General features: G+C 41.3%; 1 protein-coding gene across 18 annotated transcripts in view; it reads left to right on the top strand.

Annotated features, from left to right (window-relative positions):
* Positions 1–21,586, top strand: part of NFASC (neurofascin) — a 165,695-nt gene that overhangs the window by 34,204 nt on the left and 109,905 nt on the right. For 17 of the 18 annotated variants that reach the window (XM_073667024.1, XM_073667018.1, XM_073667006.1 and 14 more), the window contains exon 2: positions 17,036–17,077. The exons of the other annotated variant lie outside the window; for it this stretch is intronic. The gene's annotated coding sequence lies outside the window, so the exon portion shown is untranslated. The remainder of the gene's footprint in view (positions 1–17,035; positions 17,078–21,586) is intronic. 18 annotated transcript variants of the gene reach the window in all.

Here is a 21,586-nt window from a genome sequence, read left to right as displayed (position 1 = left end):
CTTGTACTCTGGCCTCATGGCCATAGTACTTCTCATTGTACCCCTTTATATTGCAGTATATGAGCCACATAATAATCAGCACCATATACTGTGGCGCTGTACAGTGCACATCACCACAGTATATGATGCTGATAATCATGTGCTCATATACGTGGGACTGTATTTATGAGGTTACATGGGATTGAATATATGAGGGGGTTATCCTTTTTTATTTCACTTTTTTAAAATAAATAATTTATTGAAAGGACCTCTGCCAGGCATATTTCACTCTTGAGGGCTAAAAAAGTAGCTCTTGTGGTGGTAAGAAGCTGATTTAAAACCCCCAAGAGTGAACTCCGTGAGAGTTGTATGTATGGAATAATAAATGATATTAGTACCGTTCTTCAGCAGTCATGTCCTGCTTGAATTGACTCTAGTGGCGTAGCACTTGGCAGCCGGCTCTATTCTAGTTATAGAGAAAGCTGAGTGCTACGTCACTAGTGTCAATTCAAGCAGGAAATGCAGACCGTAGTAATAGAAGTTATTATCACACACATACAGCTCTCGCGAAGTTCACTCTTGGGGGGTTTAAATCAGCTTCTTGTCACCACGAGAGCTGCTTTTTAAGCCCTCAGGAATGAAATATGCCTAGCAGAGGTCCTTTAAGTGTGGCAGATAATGTAATACTCTTCTATTTTAGTGTGTGGCTGCGCACAGTATCTCAGCAGTGATGGAGAAGTATTTGAGAATGGAAAAGGCAAATGCCGAACAGGACCCTGGACACAATTCTAACCCAAATGAAGGCCCTAGTATGAGAGTTCGACAAAAGAAAAAAGACAAGACGGTGAGCTCAAGGCAATACAGTGAAAGCTATCTTTCATTTGGATTTACTTCCACTGGGGATGCGACAGCGCCAACACCACTGTGCTTGGTGTGTGGTGAGAAGCTTTCCAATAGCGCTATGGTGCCAAGCAAACTTAAACGCCATCTCCAAACGAAACACCCTTCCGTTCAAAATAAACCGATGGAGTATTTTGTACGCTTACGTACAAACAATGAGAAAGGGGCAACTTTTTTGAGAAAAAGCACAAAGATAAATGAGAGAGCCCTCAAAGCTAGCTACCTTGTTGCTGAACTCATAGCTAAATCAAAAAAGTCCAACACTGTGGCAGAAACATTAATACTACCAGCTTGTAAAGCTATTGTAAATGAGATGCTTGGCCCTGAAGCAGCTAAAGAGATAGCTAAAGTGCCTCTCTCTGATAACACAATTGCCAGACGGATTGATGACTTGTCTGCGGACATTAAAACAGTTGTTTTGGAAAAGGTGCGCATCAGTAAGAAATTTGCCTTGCAACTTGATGAGTCGACGGATATCAGTGGACATTGTCAGTTGTTGGCCAATGTGCGTTTTGTGGATGGTGAAGCCATTAGAGAAAACTTCCTATTTTGCAAGGCACTGACAGAAAAATCAACAGGAGAGGCAATATTCCAAGTCACATCGGAATATCTTGATAAAAGTGGACTTACATGGGAAAACTGCACAGGCGTCTGCACTGATGGAGCCGCAGCCATGGTCGGGCGCATCAAAGGCTTTGTAAGTAGGGTTAAAGAAAGAAAGCCATATGTTCTTGCTACCCACTGTTTCTTGCACCGTGAGGCCCTCGTTGCAAAGACCTTACCAGCAGATCTAGCTCCTGTGTTGGATGATGTTGTGCGCATAGTGAACTTTGTGAAGACGCGACCTTTGAGATGTCGCTTATTTGCGTTTTTGTGTACAGAAATGGGAGCGGAACATAAAATCTTATTGCTCCACACGGAGGTCAGGTGGCTGTCACGCGGCAAAGTGCTGGCCCGTGTGTATGAGTTGCGAGAGGAACTTAAAATATTTCTTACAAACGAGAGGTCCGATTATTCAAAGCTGCTTGCAAGTGATGAGTGGTGTGCAAAGCTGGCATACCTGGCTGATATATTTCAATATCTGAATGAACTAAACACACGGATGCAAGGTCGAAATGAAAACCTGCTTACAAGCACTGATAAAATGAACGGATTCCGTTTAAAGGTGCAGCTCTGGCAACAACATGTGCAGGGTGGCAACCTTCAGATGTTCCCACTCACCGAGAAACTTCATGATGACAATACTGCTGCAATGTGCGAAGCGATTGGCAGACATTTGAAAACTCTTGAGGAGAAGTTATCGTTCTATTTCTCTTCAGCCTTCACAGAATGCCTTGACTGGGTTAGGGACCCATACAGCTCATTATCCGTTGCTGGAAAGGACATGACTTTAAAGGAGCAAGAGGAACTCGTTGAACTGAAGCAAGATCGCGGTTTAAAGCTAAAGTTTGCTGATCTTCCTTTGGACAGTTTTTGGTTATCTGTTGCCAAGGAGTTCCCCATTCTGGCCAACAAAGCTATTTTGACATTGCTCCCATTTTCAACCACATATCTATGTGAGCTGGGCTTCTCAAGCTTGACTGCGATAAAAACTAAAAACAGGGAGAAACTGAGAACTGTTGAGGAAGAGCTTCGTGTGTGTCTTTCCACCATTCCTGCCAGGATATCCCTTTTGTGTTTATCGAAACAGGCCCAGGTTTCACACTAAGTGAGGAAAATAAATTTAGAATCTATATTATTAACTATATGTATAATATGACTGTTTTAGTGTCATTTTGTGCTATTTTGGTTGGTGGTGTGCCCCAGGATTTTCTAAGTATAAAAAGTGTGCCGCGGCTCAAAAAAGGTTGAAAATCGCTGCTCTATACAGTCTAATGGCCCCACATAGTGCTCTATACAGTCTAATGGCTTCACATAGTCCTCCATACAGAATAATGGGCCCCACATAGTGCTCCATGCAGTATAATGAACCCACATTGTGCTCCATACAGTATAATGGCGTCACATAGTGCTCAATACAGTATAATGGCCCCACATAGTGCTTTATACAGTATAATGGGCCCCATATAGTTCTCCATACAGTCTAATGGCCCCACATAGTGCTCTAAACAGTCTAATCGCCCCACATAGTGCTCTATACAGTCTAATGGCCTCACATAGTTCTCCATACATAATAACGGGCCCCACATAGTCCTCCATACAGAATAATGGCCCCACATAGTGCTCCATACAGTATAATGGCCCCACATTGTGCTCTATACAGTCTAATGGCCCCACATAGTGCTCTATACAGTCTAATGGCCCCACATAGTGCTCTATACAGTCTAATGGCCCCACATAGTGCTCTATACAGTCTAATGGCCCCACATAGTGCTCTATACAGTCTAATGGCCTCACATAGTGCTCTATACAGTATAATGGCCCCAGATTGTGCTCCCTACAGCCTAATGGCCCCACATAGAGCTCCATACACTATAATGGACCCCACATAAAAAAAATAAATACTCACCTCTGCCCGTTCCACTTCTGCTTCGGTCTCGTCATAATGTCTTCAGATCCAGCAGATCTACAGATTTCAGTACAGCGTGCGCATTGTAGTGACGTCATCACGCCCGCAGGGTGCCAATATAGTTGAAAGTGCGATGGCAGGCAGGTGACCTGCAGGCCACCACGGGCCAAATATACTTGGGTGACCTGCTTGGCGTCGCAGGCCAAATATATTCACCCTGCAGGCCAGAGTTTGACATATGTGCCATCTTTATGGCTTCTTTTACACTATTCTAGTAAGCTGTGTGTATGAAACCAGTCCTTTCTGCATGGCACTAAAAATAACGTTTATTATATCCTCATACAGTGCATTGCAATGGCCATCGCTAGTCTTACTTCGACACCTCCTCCTCTCCTCTCTTGTCGCATGCGCCGTCCTCCTGCTTCATGTTCATCACGCATCATATGTCATCCACGCAGTGTCCCCCAATTGCTCTCCTGTGCAGGCGTACTTCTCTCTGAGACACTGATTTAAGTGGTGTCACTTATTAGGCTGTGTGCTGTTGTTTCACTTCTATGATTGTTTTATTCTTCCGGTAGAGTTCCGGGCTAACTGCCCTGCATTCTGGTCCAACTCCTGCCCCAGCACTGATTAGCAGCTTACTGTCAATATACTATGTACACGGAAAGCTGCTAATCAGGGGTGTGGGCAGAGTTAGCTTTTGAGCTCTGCTACATCTAAAAACTCTAATTGTATCACAACTGCTGCACCCAGTAATACATTGCTGGAATCAAAGTCTCTTTCTCTATAATATGCTGCTCTCAGATGAGGTAGCCGAAAGCTGGTGACAGATTCCCTTTAATTAATCTCTGTAAAATGTAAGTAATGTGAGTGGATTTTGTGATCCTCTAGGAAGACAACTTGTAAACCTACAGTATGTCTATCAATGAATTACATAGCATAATAATATAAAAGTTGTTGATGTAAAATAATGTTTTTTTGTTGTTGGGAAAGTCAAGGTCACTAGACGAATAATACTGTATGTAACAGAGAGAAAAGTGACGTCCAAGGATAAAGTGTGGGTAACATTCCATTCCATTAATGGCCGCATCGTGGGCTGCTGAGAACATTTCCCAACCTACTGACATACAGACTGCTCAATGAAGTTAGACTTGTCCTTTGTGTGAAATGCCAAAACTGTTGGGTGGACGGGGTGGAGCTCAAGCTCAGTGTAAACATGGACAATTAGAGTCCAATCTTATTGTCATCAAAACATAGACCAGATCCAGTATACGGCTTTACAGTGTGCTCCAGGGATCTATCATCAGATCCTGTTTTCTGTTACAGCTGCAGAAAAGAAATCAAATTGATGCCTTTTTCAGTAGTTGTAACTAATAGTCATAAAGAGGCTTTCCTCTTTTTGTAAAACATTACCTAGCTCAACACAATTATAGCAAACTCTCAGTTGTAATAAGTTTAAAGGGGTTGTCTCAAGTTTGTAAATTCCCAATCACTGAAGGACCAACCTTTAGCTTAATTTCCTTGAAATTTGAAGTCCCTTTTAAATCTTCATCAGAGCTAGGTGGGTAAGCTGGGCTCCATCAATCCTCTAAGTTGTTTTTTTTATTTGTTTTTATTTTTTTCCAACTCTTGGAATAGACGATAGGTCGGTAGAGGTTTTATGGAAAATTAGATCTATTGTTTATATTTGGCTCTTAGAAGATATGTGCGGATTGTGATTTTTTATGTGAACATTATATCTATTGATTATTTTATTTGGTACATTTGGGATCTAATAAAGTTTTAAAAAAGAAATGATGGAGATCCAATATTAACAAAAAGTTCTGCAGCAGAAAATTAACCTAACTCAAAGCAATTTTGTGACTTTTGTGTGTGAGCGTATACTGTATAGTATATATTATACTGTATATTTATGTATACTTGTATATAGTCATGGCCGAAAGTGTTGGCACCCTTGCAATTGTTCCAGAAAATGAAATGTTTATCCCAGAAAATTATTGCAATTCCACATGCTTTGTTATACACATGTTTATTTCCTTGGTGTTTATTGGAACAACAAAAAAACAGGGGAAAAGGGCAAATTGATCATAATTTCGCACAAAAACCCCAAACTGGTCCGGACAAAATTGTTGGCACTTTTCCAAAATTGTGGGTAAACAACTTTGTTTCAAGCATGTGATGCTCATTCAAACTCACCTGTGGCAAGTAACAGGTGTGGGCAATATGAAAATCACACCTGAAACCAGATAAAAAGGGGAACAGTTGACTGAATCTTTGCATTGTGTCTGTGTGTGCCACACTAACCATGGAGAACAGAAAACGAAAAGAACTGTCTAAGGACTTGAGAACCAAAACTGTTGAAAAATATCAGCAATCTCAAATTTACAAGTCCATCTCTAGAGATCTTGATGTTCCTTTGTCCACGGTGCGCAACATAATGAAGGAGTTTACAACCCATGGCACTGTAGCTAATCTCCCTGTACGTGGATGGCAGAGAAAAATTGATCAAAGGTTGCAACGCAGAATAGTTCGGATGGTGGATAAGCAGCCACAATCAAGTTCCAAAGAGATTCAAGCTGTCCTGCAGGCTCAGGGTGCATCAGTGACAGCGCAAACTATCCGTTGACATATGAATAAAATGAAACGCTATGGCAGGAGACCCAGGAGAACCCCACTGCAGACACAGAGACATAAAAAAATGCTAGACTGCAGTTTGCTAAGATGTACGTGAGTAAGCTAAAATCCTTCTGGAAATGCATCTTGTGGACAGATGAGACCAAGATAGAGCTGTTTGATAAAGCACATCATTTTACTTTTTACCGAAAAAGGAATGAGGCCTGCAAAGAAAAGAACACAGTACCTACAGTCAAATATGGTAGAGGTAGAGGTTCAAAGATGTTTTGGGGTTGTTTTGCTGCCTCTGGCACTGAGTGCCTTGACTGTGTGCAAGGCTTCTTGAAATCTGAAGATTACCCAAAGATTTTGGGTTACATTGTAGTGCCCAGTGTCAGAAAGCTGGGTTTGTCCTAGGTCACGAGTCTTCCAGCAGGACAATGACCGCAAGCAAACTTCAAGAAGCTCCCAGAAATGGATGTAAGTGGCCAGCAATAATTCAGAATCTCAATCCCATTGAACACCTGTGGGGAGATCTTAAAATTGCTGTTGGGAGAAGCCATCCTTCAAATATGAGAGACCTGGAGCAGTTTGCAAAAGAAGAGTAGTCCAAAATTCCAGTTGAGAGGTGTAAGAAGTTTGTTGATGGTTATAGGAAGCGATTGATTGCAGTTATTTATTCCAAAGGATGTGCAACTAAATACTAAGTTCAGGGTGCCAACAATTTTGTCCGGCTCATTTTGGGGTTTTGAGTGAAATTATGTCTAATTTTTTTTTTGTTTTGTTTTTTGATCTTGTTCCAATACACACAAAGGAAATAAAGATGTGTATAACAAAACGTGTAATTGCAATAATGTTCTGGGATAATTCATTTGTGGAACAATTTCAAGGGTGCCAACACTTTCAGCCATGACTGTATATATGTGCGTGTGCGTGAGTACAGTACCTGTCAAAATTTTGGACACACCTGTTGGTTTAATGCTTTTTCTTGTTTTTTTTTTTGGAATGTGTACATTGCAGTTTCAGACTGAATGCAGCAAAACCACGATGGAAGGCAGCAAAACCACCTACTTAAACAATTAAAAAAAAGTGTGAAACAAAGCAGAATATGTGTTAAAACATCATAAGGTCCTCAAACTACTCCCTTTTACTCAAAAGACTCCCTTTTACTCTGATGACAGCTTTTCAACTCTTTGGCATTTTCTCAGGTAGCTTCATCAGGTAGTCAATTAAATTGGCTTTCCAACAGTCCTGAAGGAGTTCCCAGAGGTGCTGAGCATTTGGTGACCACTTTGCCTTCATTCTGTGGTCCAACTCATCTCACACCATCTAAATTGGGTTGAAGTTGGGTGATTGTGGATTCCATGTCATCTGGCACATAACTCTATCAGTGGAGGTGTGTTATGGGACACTGTCCTGTTGTAACACAAATGATAGTCCCACTAAGTGCAAACCTGATGGGATGACATAATGTTGCAGAATGCTGTGGGAGACATGCTGGATAATGAGCAAACATGCCTTAAATTTGGGCTAAATCAACAACAGTGGCAAAATTCCTACACATCTACTCCTCCATGTTTCATAATGGGCACCACACATTTAGAAACCATCCGCTCATCTTTCTCTCACTAAGACATGACTGGTACCAAAAATCTCACATTTTAGATTAATCAGACCGCAGTACAGATTTCCTCTGATCTAATGTCCTGTCCTTTTGTTGCTGGGCCCAAACTAGTCTTTTTTCCTTGTATGTCGTGCTTGGTAGTGGCTTCTTAGCAGAACTGTGACCATAAAAGCCTTCATCTTGCAGTCTCCTTTGGACAAATCAATGCATGAACAGGTGTGTCCAAACCTTGACGGGTACTGTGTGTGTGTGTGTGCATATATTTATATACCGTAATATGTTTGTGTGTGTTTTTACCATCAGTATATTTCACGGATGGTGAATGACTATAGAAATTATGAAGCTTCTCTTATACTGTGCCATCCGTGTGCTGTATGGGTTTTTTCGTACCCATAGACGTGTATTGGCCCTTTTCATCCGTAATACTGAAAAAAAACGGACATGAAAAAAATGGATAGAACACATACGTGAAGCGTGGACGTCTAAATGAGGCCTAAGGCTGCGTTCACACATTGCGTATTTCCCTGCGTTTTTTACCTGCGTTTTTTACGCAGGTAAAAAAAGCACCTCCATTCACACACTGCGTTTTTTTACGGAGGTGCAGGAGAAATGAAGTGTGACGAGCGTGGACACCTGTATGTAATGTAATGTATGTGTCTGTATGTGTATGTATGTAATGTATGTGTCGTGTGTGTACTGTCTGTGTCTATGTGTGTGAGTGTGAGTGTCCCCCTAGCAGTGTATGTACAGACAGCTTCTGGCTGCAGTACATACACTGCTAAGTTATTAAAAGAAAAAAACTATGGATACTCACCTATCCGATGGATGGGAGAGGCGTCCGGTCCCGCGGTTTCCAGCATCTGCCTTGAAGCGATCAGCTGACTGTCAGCTGACCGGCTTGTAAATCAGCTGACCGGCCGGTTACAAGCCGGTTAGCTAACAGCTGATCGGCTCACCGGCAGATGCTGGAAGCGCGGGACCGGACCGGACGGCTCTCCCATCCATCGGATAGGTGAGTATCCATAGTTTCTCCTGCGCCTCCGTAAAAAAACGCTGGAATTACGCAGTGTGTGAACACCGCTGCGTAATTCCATCGCTTATAATGGGCACAATAGGAGAAAGCGCAGGACGCAGCTGCGTAAAGAATTGACATGTCAATTCTTTACCCAGCTGCGCTTTCGCGCTGCGTAAAATCACACAGTGTCTGAACGGCAGACACTGAACGCAGACACAAGGCACATTGCGTATTTAGAAAAAGCGCGCGCGAAAATACGCAATGTGTGAACGCAGCCTAAGGGTGCATTTATTTATTACAGTATGTAGCACCGGTATATATCACAGCTCTTTGAAGACATTATCATCACTGTCCTCATTGGGGCTCACAATCTAAATTATGTATGTCTTTGGAGTGGGGTGGGAAACCAGAATTCTGTCGTAAAAGCTGTAAAAAGTCGTAAAATTTAGGCACAACTAACTAGTCACGCCTAAACTTCGCCGCTTTTGGTGTCTTCACTACCATTTACGCAGAGCTGGAGTGGGACAGGAGTGTGGTGGGAAATTCATTATGGATTAAACGAGCTGTGGCGTTCCGTATGCCAGAAATCTTATTCCAGTACCTGACTGGAACGAGATATCTGGCGTAGCGCATGGAGGTGCTCACCACTCATCACCCACTCCAGATTCATAAAGAAGCGTGCACCTCTTCATGAATCAGCGCTCCCCATCATCAAGACCGGCATTGTTCGGGCCCATTAACTGTTATTGTTCTTGGCAGGACATCACCTGTTTATACAGGACCATGTGTTCCCAAGAACAATGATTAACTCCTTCCCTCCTCACCCAATTTTATTTTTTGTTTTCATTTTTCCTCTCCCTTTTTAAATAGCCATAACTTTTTGGGTTTTTACACTAGACGTAGATATATGAGGACTTGTTTTTTTCAGGATAGAATGTAGTTTTGAATGAATGAATGACACCGTTAATATTACCATATAGAGTAAGGGAAAATAGCAAAAAAAAAAACAAGTTTGGTAAACTAGTGAAAAAAACCCGCAGTTTTGCTATTGTTTTTTAGGGTTTTATTTTTGCGGCGTTCATTGTACAGTAAAAATTACCTGAAAACATGATTCTGCAGATCACGATTATGGAGATACGAAATGTAAATCTTTTTACTATTTTATTAGAATAAAAAAATATATTTGAATTTTGTAAAAAAAAAAAAATGTTTTGTTGCGTTTTCTGAGACTTGGAAGTTTTTCTTAATAACATCAATGCAACTGTGTGGGGGCTTGTTTTTTTCATGGCAAGCTGTTTTTTTCTTTTGTAGAATTTAGGGGTACATACTATGCTTTGATCACTTCTTATTGCATTTTTTAGAAAATGAGAAACCACAAATGTTGTGTTTTGATTTTTATTCTCATTATGGCGTTTACACATCAGCTTAAATAATTTTATATTTTGATAAATCAGATTTTTCTGAAAGTGGAAATACCAAGTATGTATATTTTTTTAATTTTTTTACAATTCTTCATTGTAAGGGAGGGGGGTGATCCACATATACAGTGATGTGAAAAAGTGTTTGCCCCCTTCCTGATTTCTTATTCTTTTGCATGTTTGTCACACTTTAATGTTTCAGATCACAAAACAAATTTAAACATTAGACAAAGATAACACAAGTAATCACAAAATGCAGTTTTTAAATTAAGGTCTTTATTATTAAGGGGAAAAGAAGTCCCAACCTACAGGGCCCTGTGTGAAAAAGTGATTGCCCCCTAATTCTAACTGGTTGGGTCACCCTTAGCAGCAACAACTGGAATCAAGCGTTTGTGATAACTGGCAATGAGTCTTTTTCAACGTTCTGGCGGAATTTTGGCCCACTCATCTTTGCAAAATTGTTGTAATTCAGCCACATTGGAACCCTTTTTTAAGGTCATGCCACAGCGTCTCAATCGGATTAAGGTCAGAACTTTGACTAGACCGATTCCAAAGTTTTAATATTGTTTTTCTTAAGCCATTCACAGGTGGACTTGCTGGTGTGTTTTGAATCATTATTCTGCTGCATAACCCAAGTGCTCTTCAGCTTGAGGTCACAAACAGATGGCCGGAAATTCTCCTTCAGGATTTTTGGGTAGACAGCAGAATTCATGGTTCCATTTATCACAGCAAGTCTTCCAGGTCCTGAAGCAGCAAAACAGCCCCAGACCATCACAGTACCACCACCATATTTTACTGTTGGTATGATGTTTTTTTTCTGAAATGCTGTGTTACTTCTGCGTCACTGACCTTAACTGAGGCAAGTGAGGCCTGCAGTTCTCTTGATGTTGTTGTGGGGTCTTTTGTGACCTCTTGGATGAGTCATCGCTGCGGTCTTGGGGTAATTTTGGTCAGCCGGCCTCTCTTGGGAAGTTTCACCACTGTTCCATGTTTTTGCCATTTATGGATAATTCCTTTCACTGTGGTTCGCTGGATTCCGAAAGTTTTAGAAATTACTTTATAACCTTTTCCAGACTGATAGATCTCAATTACTTTGTTTCTCATTTGTTCCTGAATTTCTTTGGATTGCAGCATGATGTGTAGCTTTTGAGGATAATTTGGTCTACTTCACTTTGTCAGGCAGGTCCTATTTAAGGGATTTCTTGATTGAGAACAGGTGTGGCAGTTATCAGGCCTGTGTGTGGCTAGGGAAATTGAGCTCAGCTTCCCAAAGATGTGATAAACCACAGTTAATTTATGTTTTGAAAGGGGAGGGGGGGGGTAATCGCTCTTTCACACAGGGCCCTGTAGGTTTGGATTTCTTGTTCCCTTAATAATAAAGATGTTCATTTAAAAACTGCATTTTGTGTTTACTTGTGTTCTCTTTGTCTAATATTTACATTTGTTTTGTAATCTGAAACATTTAAGTGTGACAAACATGCTAAAGAATAAGAAATCAGGACGGTGGCAAATACTTTTTCACACCACTGTGTGTGTATATATATATTGTAAGGCAGCGCTAGTCATCATACTGGGGGTAACTCGCTTCGCTGCGTCAATCAATGCACACGTGCAATGTCTTTACGTTTTTCTCACAATGTTGCAGTTTATTACATCATAAGCCACAGTTCACCGGGTCCAACTCCGTGGCACGCCGACACACATAAACACAATGTTCATGAGCCAAGTGGCACACAGGCCCACTTACTCCAGGTTACAGCTTACGGCAAGGTAATAAAGTAGCAATGTTCATATCACAATGTCCATATAGCACTGGGTATTACCTTTGCCGGGTTTAGCTGTCTCAGTCCATTACGCTTGCCACCACTGTGGCTTTGTGGCTTCCCAGGTAGGGGTCTCTAGCCGTCGTTCCCTCAAAGGCCACTGACATCCACACAGGATCCAGGCTCTGCCTTTCAGGACTCTTACGCAAGCCGGCTCTCCCTCAAAGGCCACTGACATCCACACAGGATCCAGGCTCGACCTTCCAGGTACCAGGCTTCACTCCAAAGCCGCTGCCTTCCAAGGCCACTAGCATCCGCACAGGATCCAGTCTTTGCCTTTCAGGCTGCCAGGCTTCACTCGGCCTCTCACAAACGGTGTCCCACACACACGGAGCACAGGCCTCACGCCTCACACCGAACACACCTGTCTCAAATTAAGCAGGGTTTATATATGCATCCCGTGCACACACACACATACACATACTGACAGGACCTTAACTGTGTGCATCAGGACCTGTGTGATGTCACGGTCATGTGACCAGTCAGTTAAAGGGGAAGGTACATGGTCTGGTAAACACATCCTGGACCATTTACAGTAATGCTAGCAAGCTGCTGCATTACAATATACATATAGTGGGAGAAATAAGTATTGAACACATCACTAATTTTGGAAGTAAGTATATTTCTAAAGGTTCTATTGACATGAAATTCTCACCATATGTCGGTAACAACTCATCCAATCCGCACAGGCAAAGAAATCAAACCAAAGATATTCATAAACTAAGTTATGTGTAATAATGAGAAATTACATCGGGAAAGAGTATTGAACACATGAAGAAAGAGAAGTGCAAAAAGCCATAGAAAGTCATGACAGCTGAAATCGATCAGTAATTAGAAAGCAATCCTGCCACTTACTGAAAAAATAATATCAGCTGCTTCAACTGCTGGCCTATAAGAAGGCATCTCATTACCATGGTGGGTAAAACCAGTGAGCTGTCTCAAGACCTTCACAACCTTATTGTTGCAAAACATACTGATGTAATTGGTTTCAGAAGAATTTCTAAACTAATGAAGTTTCCAGTGAGCACTGTTGGGGCCATTACCAAGAAGTGGAAAGAACATCATTTCACCATAAACCGGCCACGACCAGGTGCTCCCCACAAGATTTCAGACAGAGGAGTGAAAAGAATTATCAGAAGAGTTGTCCAAGAGCCAAGGACCACCTGTGAAGAGTTACAGAAAGACCTGGAATCAGCAGGTACAATTGTTTCAAAGAAAACAATAAGTAATGCACTCAACCTCAATGGTCTGTATGCACACTCACTATGCAAGACTCCATTGCTGAACAAAAAGCATGCTCAACAACATTTAAACAAGCCTGTGGAATACTGGGAGAATATAGTATGGTCAAATGAGACCAAAATTGAACTCTTTGGATGCTATAATACACATCATGTTTGGAGGCCAAATGGCACTGCATATCACCCCAAAAACACCATACCAACAGTGAAGTTTGGTGGTGGGAACATGATGGTGTTCAGCTGTTTTCCAGCATATGGCAATTGCAAACTTTATGTCTTTGAAGAAAGGATGAATGGACAAATGTATTGAAACATTCTTAAAAAAAATCTGCTGCCATCTATCAGGATGATAAAGATGAAACGAGAGTGGACATTTCAGCAAGACAATGATCCCAAACAAACACACAGCCAAGGAAATTCTCGATTGATTTCAAAGAATGAAAATAAAGATGCTAGAATGGCCGAGCCAATCACCTGACCTAAATCCAATAGAAAAATTATGGAAGGAACTAAAGCTCAGAGTTCACAGAAGAAGCCCACGGAACCTTCAGGGTTTGAAGAATGTTTGTGTTAAAGTATAAGTGAAAATCACACCCGAGCAATGCATGCGACTAGTTTCTCCATATAGGAGGCGTCTTGAAGCAGTCATCACCAACAAAGGCTTTTGTAATATGAAATATTAATTACATTTCACTAAGCGTGTTCAATACTTTTTCCCTATGTCATTTTTCATTATTACACATAATTTATGGACATCTATGGTTTGATTTCTTTGCCTATGTGAATTGGATGGGTTGTTACCGACGTCTGGTGAGAATTTAATTTCAATAGTACCTTTAGAAATACATTTACTTATAAAATTGATGATGTGTTCAATACTTATGTCTGTGTGTATGAGATGTATAATGTGTTTTAAAAGATTTTTTAAAACTTTTTTTCCCCCTACTTTTCACTTTGTTTGGCTTCTTAGGAGGGCTGTGGAGTCGGTAAGCCAAAACTCCGACTCCTCAATTTCCATGACACCGACTCCAACTCCGACTAGTCTAGACCCTTAGATCAGGAATAGGACAGACATTTATAGGACATTTCATAACTTTCCCAAATTCTTATGAAAATATAATCCCCACAAACTGCATTGAACTAATGTACCCAATTTATTATATATTTTAGAAGTTGGAGTCGGTCCATTTTATACCGACTCCACGACCCCGACTCCACAGCCCTGCTTCTTAGGAGACTTGCAATAACGCAGTTTTTTATGATGCGCAGCCACAGGCTGGACGTCACAGATGAGATCACTGAGTAGGTCAGCAGACCCCTGGCTGTCATAGCAGCTTATCGACTCCCTGTGATTGTGTCGCTGGGGGGACCGATGTGTGCCCAAACGAATGTTCAGGTTGGATCGTGGCCCTTATATGCCACTGTAAGTGATTGTCAGCTGAATTTAAGAGGTTAACAGCAGCAATATACTGGCGCTTCGATTGCTGCTGTTAGAGGCAGATGCCAGGTATATAATATAGCTGGCATCTACTCTCTGAGTCTGCTTCAAAGTCTCTGACATGCTCCATGACATATTGGTATGTCATTGAGCATTAAGCAGTTAAGCTAAAAAATCATTTCGCCCAACCAACGGACATATTAGTTGTTTGTCGTGTAAATACCAACCTGTTAGACTGGAGGATTATCAGGAGACACTCATCCCTGATAATCAGCTAGTGTAGATGCACCCTTGCTCACAATACACACAGAAGTGGGATAGAATGTAGTAGGGAGCTAGTTGCAAAGAATAGGGCCATATTGCGATAGCTAGACATCTTCGTCAGAGCATCTCCAAAATGACAGTAGATTGTTCTTGTTAAGTACCGTAATAGTTACTGCCTACCAAAAATGGTCCAAGAAAAGACAACTGGTGAACTAGCAATAGTATAACTATGGGAAGAAGGCAAGCTGGTAGGCCATGTGATGCTCTAGGCAATGTTCTGCTGGGAAACCTTAGATCCTTCCAATCATGTGGATGTAACTTATCACCTGCCTGGACATTATTGCAAAGTACACCGCTTCATGTATTCCCTTATAGCAGTGGTCTCTTTCTGTAGATCTCATCCCCTGCCACACTGCGAAATTATTCAGGAATGGTTTGTGGGACATTCCTGGGCATTTTCAAGGCGTTGAATTGTCCTCCATATTCCCCAGATCAGTATATGCTTGAACATGACCGAGATATGCTCCAGTATGCCCCTATATAACCTGGAGATGATGTGCAGGAATACTCTATTCTAACCTGTGCCTCTTCCCTGTAGATGAGCAGTTTATCTGCAGTTTACATTCTGAGGTTATGACATACATTTAAGGTGCTCTCCTGGAGGGGAGCTTGTTCTTTGTGATGATAATACATGGTGATGGATGCCAGGATGTTTTAGCTTTTGATTATAAAAGCCACAGATAAAGAGATGCCTTTTATTTGACAGAACCCGAGGGATAAGAATGTAAAAATAAACCTAGTGCGAGGGCAATGTGTCCCGGGAGCTATGAACATCTCTGACACGTCTGCTTGTCTACCGCCTATTATATTGTAAATCCCAGCTGCTAATGACTGTATTTGCCAATTTATCTCCTTGTGAGTCATTTACATCAATGTATTTGTTACTCGTATCTGTCTTCTCTATGTCATTGGATACCTTTCTCAAGAATCCGGATTTGCCTAATTTTTTCTAGCTCCTGCACATTTGTGTACCATGCAAAGCACGACTAGTTTGGCGTCAGAATGGGATTTTTTTGGTCATAAAAGTAATTTGCATGGGAAAGTACACACATAAATTACTACAGTATACACATATGAAATGGCAGCTGAATGCTAAGAATATGTAGCTCTGTGGAAGTGATACTTTCCATATGCAGCACTAGCAGATAGACAAATGACACTATGTGGTACATTTATTCATAATAGTACTTTAAATTCACCATTTTTAAGATCAAGAAGGTGCAAAAGGTATCCAAAACACATAATATTTTTCGCACTTCTCAGATTCTAAGCGGGCATTGCTTAGCGTCCCCTGAACGCCAAGCCTGTTGAAAACCAAAAAGATAAAGCTACTTTTCTCTGCAATCAGATCTCTACTATGGGCCATACAGGCATGTATTGATTTACTTTTCTATAACTTGTATGGCCATAGTAGAGGTCTGATAACTCCAAAGTGGTGACAGATTCCCTTTAAAGCAACAATAGGACAGACATGTTTATACTGGATTACTTTACAAAATTCAGCAGACATTGCTGCATGACAAGCTTCTTAGTTTAAGCAGGCCTTCTTCATTTTTCATTTTTGTTTCCTTAAAACCCCACCCTGCGATGTCTGCAGTCTTATTGCTGGAGATTTTCCCCAGGAAGTGGAACCCTTGGCACCCTTGAAATGGTTCCAGATATTGTTGGTATGGCCCATTTTGGGGGTTTTGTGTGACACAAAACATGTGTAATTGCAATAATTTTCTGGGAAGAAATACTTCATTTTCTGGAACAATTTCAAGGGTGCCAACACTTTTGAACATGACTTTATATCTTCATTTGCTCAACAGTTTATTTCAAATTAAGTCTATGTCAATGTGTATGCGGTATATCCAAAGGAATATTGCAACCAATTGAGATATTCCACCACTTAACAAATTCCTTCTTTCTTTTCCACCTTCTGTTTGACTATTGGAAAATATATAAAGAATTAAAAAAAGAAAAGTTACATGTTTAAGTTTAATATCAGCTAAGGCCAGGAAGTTTTATCAAAACTGCAGCTAACAGCCCAGTAAGCTATACATTATGCTGCTCTGAGATTAAATAGCAAAGACCTTTAAGAGAAAACTATTTTAAGAAATAATTTGTTTAAAGCTTACATGTACTTAGAAACTCTATCTTCTCTTGCAGATTGAGGCAAAATCTGTAGTGGGAAGAGGGACACCTGCAAAGGTAAGACAGTAGTATGGTATAGATAAAATATTTTTCCATAATTCTATATGTAGTTCCATATATACACTGTGTTCCAAATTATTATGCAAATAATATTTTCTCAGATTTTCCCAAATTACCTATATGAATTGCAGTCATTGTAATTTTCCAGTCAAATAACTATTAGAGTACTATTGAAAGGTTTTTGTACAAACTGCCTATGATAACAGTATATTTAAAAAAAAATAAAAAACTCAAACTGCACTCAAAATGCATGTTCCAAATTATTATGCACAGCAGCGTTTTCAACCTTTTCATTTTAATAAAGAACAAAAAAATGGTCATTTTTGAAATTATAAGCATTAGCAGGTTATTACAAACTGAAATCAAACAGTTTTCAACTCAAAACTTTATTCTAGGTGATGTTACATTTGCACATAGGACCGCTTGTTCGAAAGGAGCTTCTGAACTCTCTCGTCCATTGAATTTGTCAGGTTTTGGATGGTTTCTGCTTCAATTGTTTTGCATGAGGACAGAATACCCTCCCAGAGCTGTTGCTTAGATGTGAACTGCCTCCCGCCATCATAGACACTCCTTTTGATGATGCTCCAGAGGTTCTCAATGGGGTCGAGGTCAGGGGAGCATGGGTGCCACACCATAAGTTTGTCCCCTTTTATGCCCATAGCAGCCAGAGATGCAGATGTGTTATGTGCAGCATGAGACGGGGCATTATCATGCATGAAAATGATCTTGCTGCAGAATACACGGTTCTTCTTCTTGAACCATGGAAGGAAGTGCTGTTTGAGAAACTCAACATACATTATGGAGTTCATCTTTACCCCTTCAGGGATCCTAAAAGGGCCGACAATCTCTCTCCCCATGATTCCAGCCCAAAACATTACTCCACCTCCTCCTTGTTAGCGCCGTAGCCGTGTTTGCATGGGGTGTCCATCAGCCAGCCATCCTCCACTCCATCCATCTGGACCATCGAGATCATTTCATGCATGATAATGCCCCGTCTCATGCTGCACATAACACATCTGCATCTCTGGCTGCTATGGGCATAAAAGGGGACAAACTTATGGTGTGGCACCCATGCTCCCCTGACCTCAACCCCATTGAGAACCTCTGGAGCATCATCAAAAGGAGTGTCTATGATGGCGGGAGGCAGTTCACATCTAAGCAACAGCTCTGGGAGGGTATTCTGTCCTCATGCAAAACAATTGAAGCAGAAACCATCCAAAACCTGACAAATTCAATGGACGAGAGAGTTCAGAAGCTTCTTTCGAACAAGCGGTCCTATGTGCAAATGTAACATCACCTAGAATAAAGTTTTGAGTTGAAAACTGTTTGATTTCAGTTTGTAATAACCTGCTAATGCTTAGAATTTCAAAAATGATCATTTTTTTGTTCTTTATTAAAATGAAAAGGTTGAAAACTCTGCTGTGCATAATAATTTGGAACATGCATTTTGAGTGCAGTTTGAGTGTTTTATTTTTTTTTTAAAAATATACTGTTATCATAGGCAGTTTGTACAAAATCCTTTCAATAGTACTCTAATAGTTATTTGACTGGAAAATTACAATGATTGCAATTCATATAGGTAATTTGGGAAAATCTGAGAAAATATTATTTGCATAATAATTTGGAACACAGTGTATTTACAAAGTGTTTGAATATATCTATTTTTCTTGATATATAAAAAATATAAATAGCTACCCTGCCAATGTACAACTACTGAATAGAAGTTAATATCTTTACCCTTGTTTTCATGTCGTATTTTTTTGAATAAAGGATAACATGCCAGCTTAGAAAAGTTGTGAAACCTATAGGCAGCCAAATATTTTTTGCTCTGAAATCACTGCTCCTTTGGATGTATTAATTCAGTGGGAAGTCGAGCTCAGTGATGGACAGTCTTACCAATATCAATGTAAAGAAGAGAACTGTCACTCACATTAGGACAGCCCTCTGGATTCTTAAGCATAAAATGAGGAGAGATTTCAATGAATAAATTACAAGCTGTACTAAATAATTTCTATACTGTATATTAATCTGCTCTGATTACCCTGCACTATACCTTGCTGCCTACAGATATGGCTGCATGTACAACGTCCTGCAGATTAATAGGGGTTTGCATCCTGAGACCCGCATGATCACTCAAAACAGTGTCCAAAAGTGCAGAAATTCTCAGCTCCTTTATGATCGTGTAAATAAGGTTCTGTACGGTCTCATATACTTTTTTTTGGGTCTGTTTGTACGCACTCATGTAGAAGCTGAGAATTTTTGCCTACTAAAGTGAGCACTTTAGGACAGCAATCAGTTGGGGTGTTACGACCCAATCACTCACTGATCTTTAGGAAATTAATGGAAATAGAATACAATGAGGTTTATTCACCTTTAATGTTTAAAGGGAATCTGTCACCACTTTGGAGATATCAGACCTCTACTATGGGCATACAGGGTATAGAAAAATAAATCTATACCTACCTGTATGGCCCATAGTAGAGGTTTGATTGCAGAGAAAAGTGCTTTATTCAATTCTATTTTGTACAGGATTGGCGTCCGGGGGCCGCCAAGCAATCCCCGCCTATATGCTTAATTATTATATTCCCCCCCTCTCCTGCACGTCACAGGGCCCTGTGACGCGCACTGTGCTCCTTGACTTCCCGGTCATGCGCAAAGCGCCACTCACATAGAGCGTGCTTTGTTTCATCCCGGCCCTGTCTGCCTGTGCCCTGCGCTGCAGATTTCTATTGCGCAGGCGCTGGGGAGTCACTGTCACTTCCCGGCGCAATAGAACCCTGCGGCGCAGTGCACAGGCAGACGGGGCCGGGATGAAACAAAGCACGCTCCATGTGAGCGGCGCTTTGCGCATGACCGGGAAGTCAAGGAGCATAGTGCGCGTCACAGGGCCCTGTGACGTGCATGGGAGGGGGGAATATGATAATTAAGCATATAGGCGGGAATTTGGGGGAATAATAAGCAAATAGGCTGGGATTTCTTGGCGTCCCCCGCCGGACGCAAAGCCTGTTGAGAACCAGAAAGATAAAACTACTTTTCTCTGCAATCAGACCTCTACTATGGGCCATACAGGTATGCATAGATTTACTTTTCTACACCCTGAATGCCCATAGTAGAGGTCTGATAACTCCAAAGTGATGACAGATTCCCTTTAAGGTTCAATTTTATTTTTTCTTCTCTATTAATGTAATGGAAGTAACAGCAATAATGAGATAAAGGGAGCCTGTCATGGAATTCATGCTGCCCGAACTATGTGCAGCATGAATTACACACTGGAAGCATGAAATACACAGGTATGTTTTACTCTGAAATGCTGCATAGTTTCAGAGAAAATATACTTTGAAAAGTTGGTCGGGGCTGGGGGTCTTGGATGACCAGTCTGAGGCAGATTCCTGGCGTCTTCCCCCTGCCACGATCCCCTAGGCTGATGAGTCTCTCATTGTGTGTGTTTGTGTATACGGAGCATGGTGGTGAGAAGCTGCCAGGGATCTCTCTCGGATTAACCATCCAAAATGCATGGTCCCCAGCCCGGGATGGTCAAGGAAAGTTTTTTTTATCTCTGAAACGTCACAGCGTTTCAGAATAAAACATATATGGCTGAAGTAAGTCAGGCAGTGTCCGATTTATGCTGCCTGTGGATAACGCAGCCAGTGTCTGATTTATGCTATCCGTGGATCAGGCAGCATAAATTTACTATCAGGTTCCCTTTAGCTAAAACATACTGTATTACAGAAACCTTTCTTTTACACCTGGTACCTTGGAGAGCTCCATAGCTGGTAGGCACTAAGTACACTGCTCAAAAAAATAAAGTGAACACTCAAATAACACATCCTAGATCTGAATGAATGAAATATTCTCATTGAATTCTTTGTTCTGTACAAAGTTGAATGTGCTGACAACAAAATCACACAAAAATCATCAATGGAAATCAAATTTATTAACCAATGGAGGCCTGGATTTGGAGTCACCCCCAAAATTAAAGTGGAAAAACACACTACAGGCTAATCCAACTTTGATGTAATGTCCTTAAAACAAGTCAAAATGAGGCTCAGTATTGTGTGTGGTCTCCACGTGCCTGTATGACCTCCCTACAACGCCTGGGCATGCTCCTGATGAGGTTGCGGATGGTCTCCTGTGGGATCTCCTCCCAGACCTGGACTAAAGCATCCGCCAACTCCTGGACAGTCTGTGGTGCAACGTGATGTTGGTGGATGGAGCGAGACATGATGTCCCAGATTCAGGTCTGGGGAACGGGCGGGCCACTCCAGAGCTTGAATGCCTTCATCTTGCTGGAACTGCTGACACACTCCAGCCACATGAGGTCTGGCATTGTCCTGCATTGGGAGGAACCTAGGGCCAACCGCACCAGCATATGGTCTCACAAGGGGTCTGAAGATCTCATCTCGGTACCTAATGGCAGTCAGGCTACCTCTGACGAGCACATGGAGGGCTGTGCGGCCCTCAAAAGAAATGCCACCCTACACCATTACTAACCCACTGCCAAACCGG

This window comes from Phyllobates terribilis, unplaced genomic scaffold, assembly GCF_046119375.1.
Source record: "Phyllobates terribilis strain yellow unplaced genomic scaffold, ASM4611937v1 Scaffold_2__4_contigs__length_985480577, whole genome shotgun sequence".
NCBI classification, from domain to species: Eukaryota; Metazoa; Chordata; class Amphibia; order Anura; family Dendrobatidae; genus Phyllobates; species Phyllobates terribilis.
The sequence above is the reverse complement of the archived record's forward strand: the minus strand, read 5'-3'. Positions and strand labels throughout refer to the sequence as shown.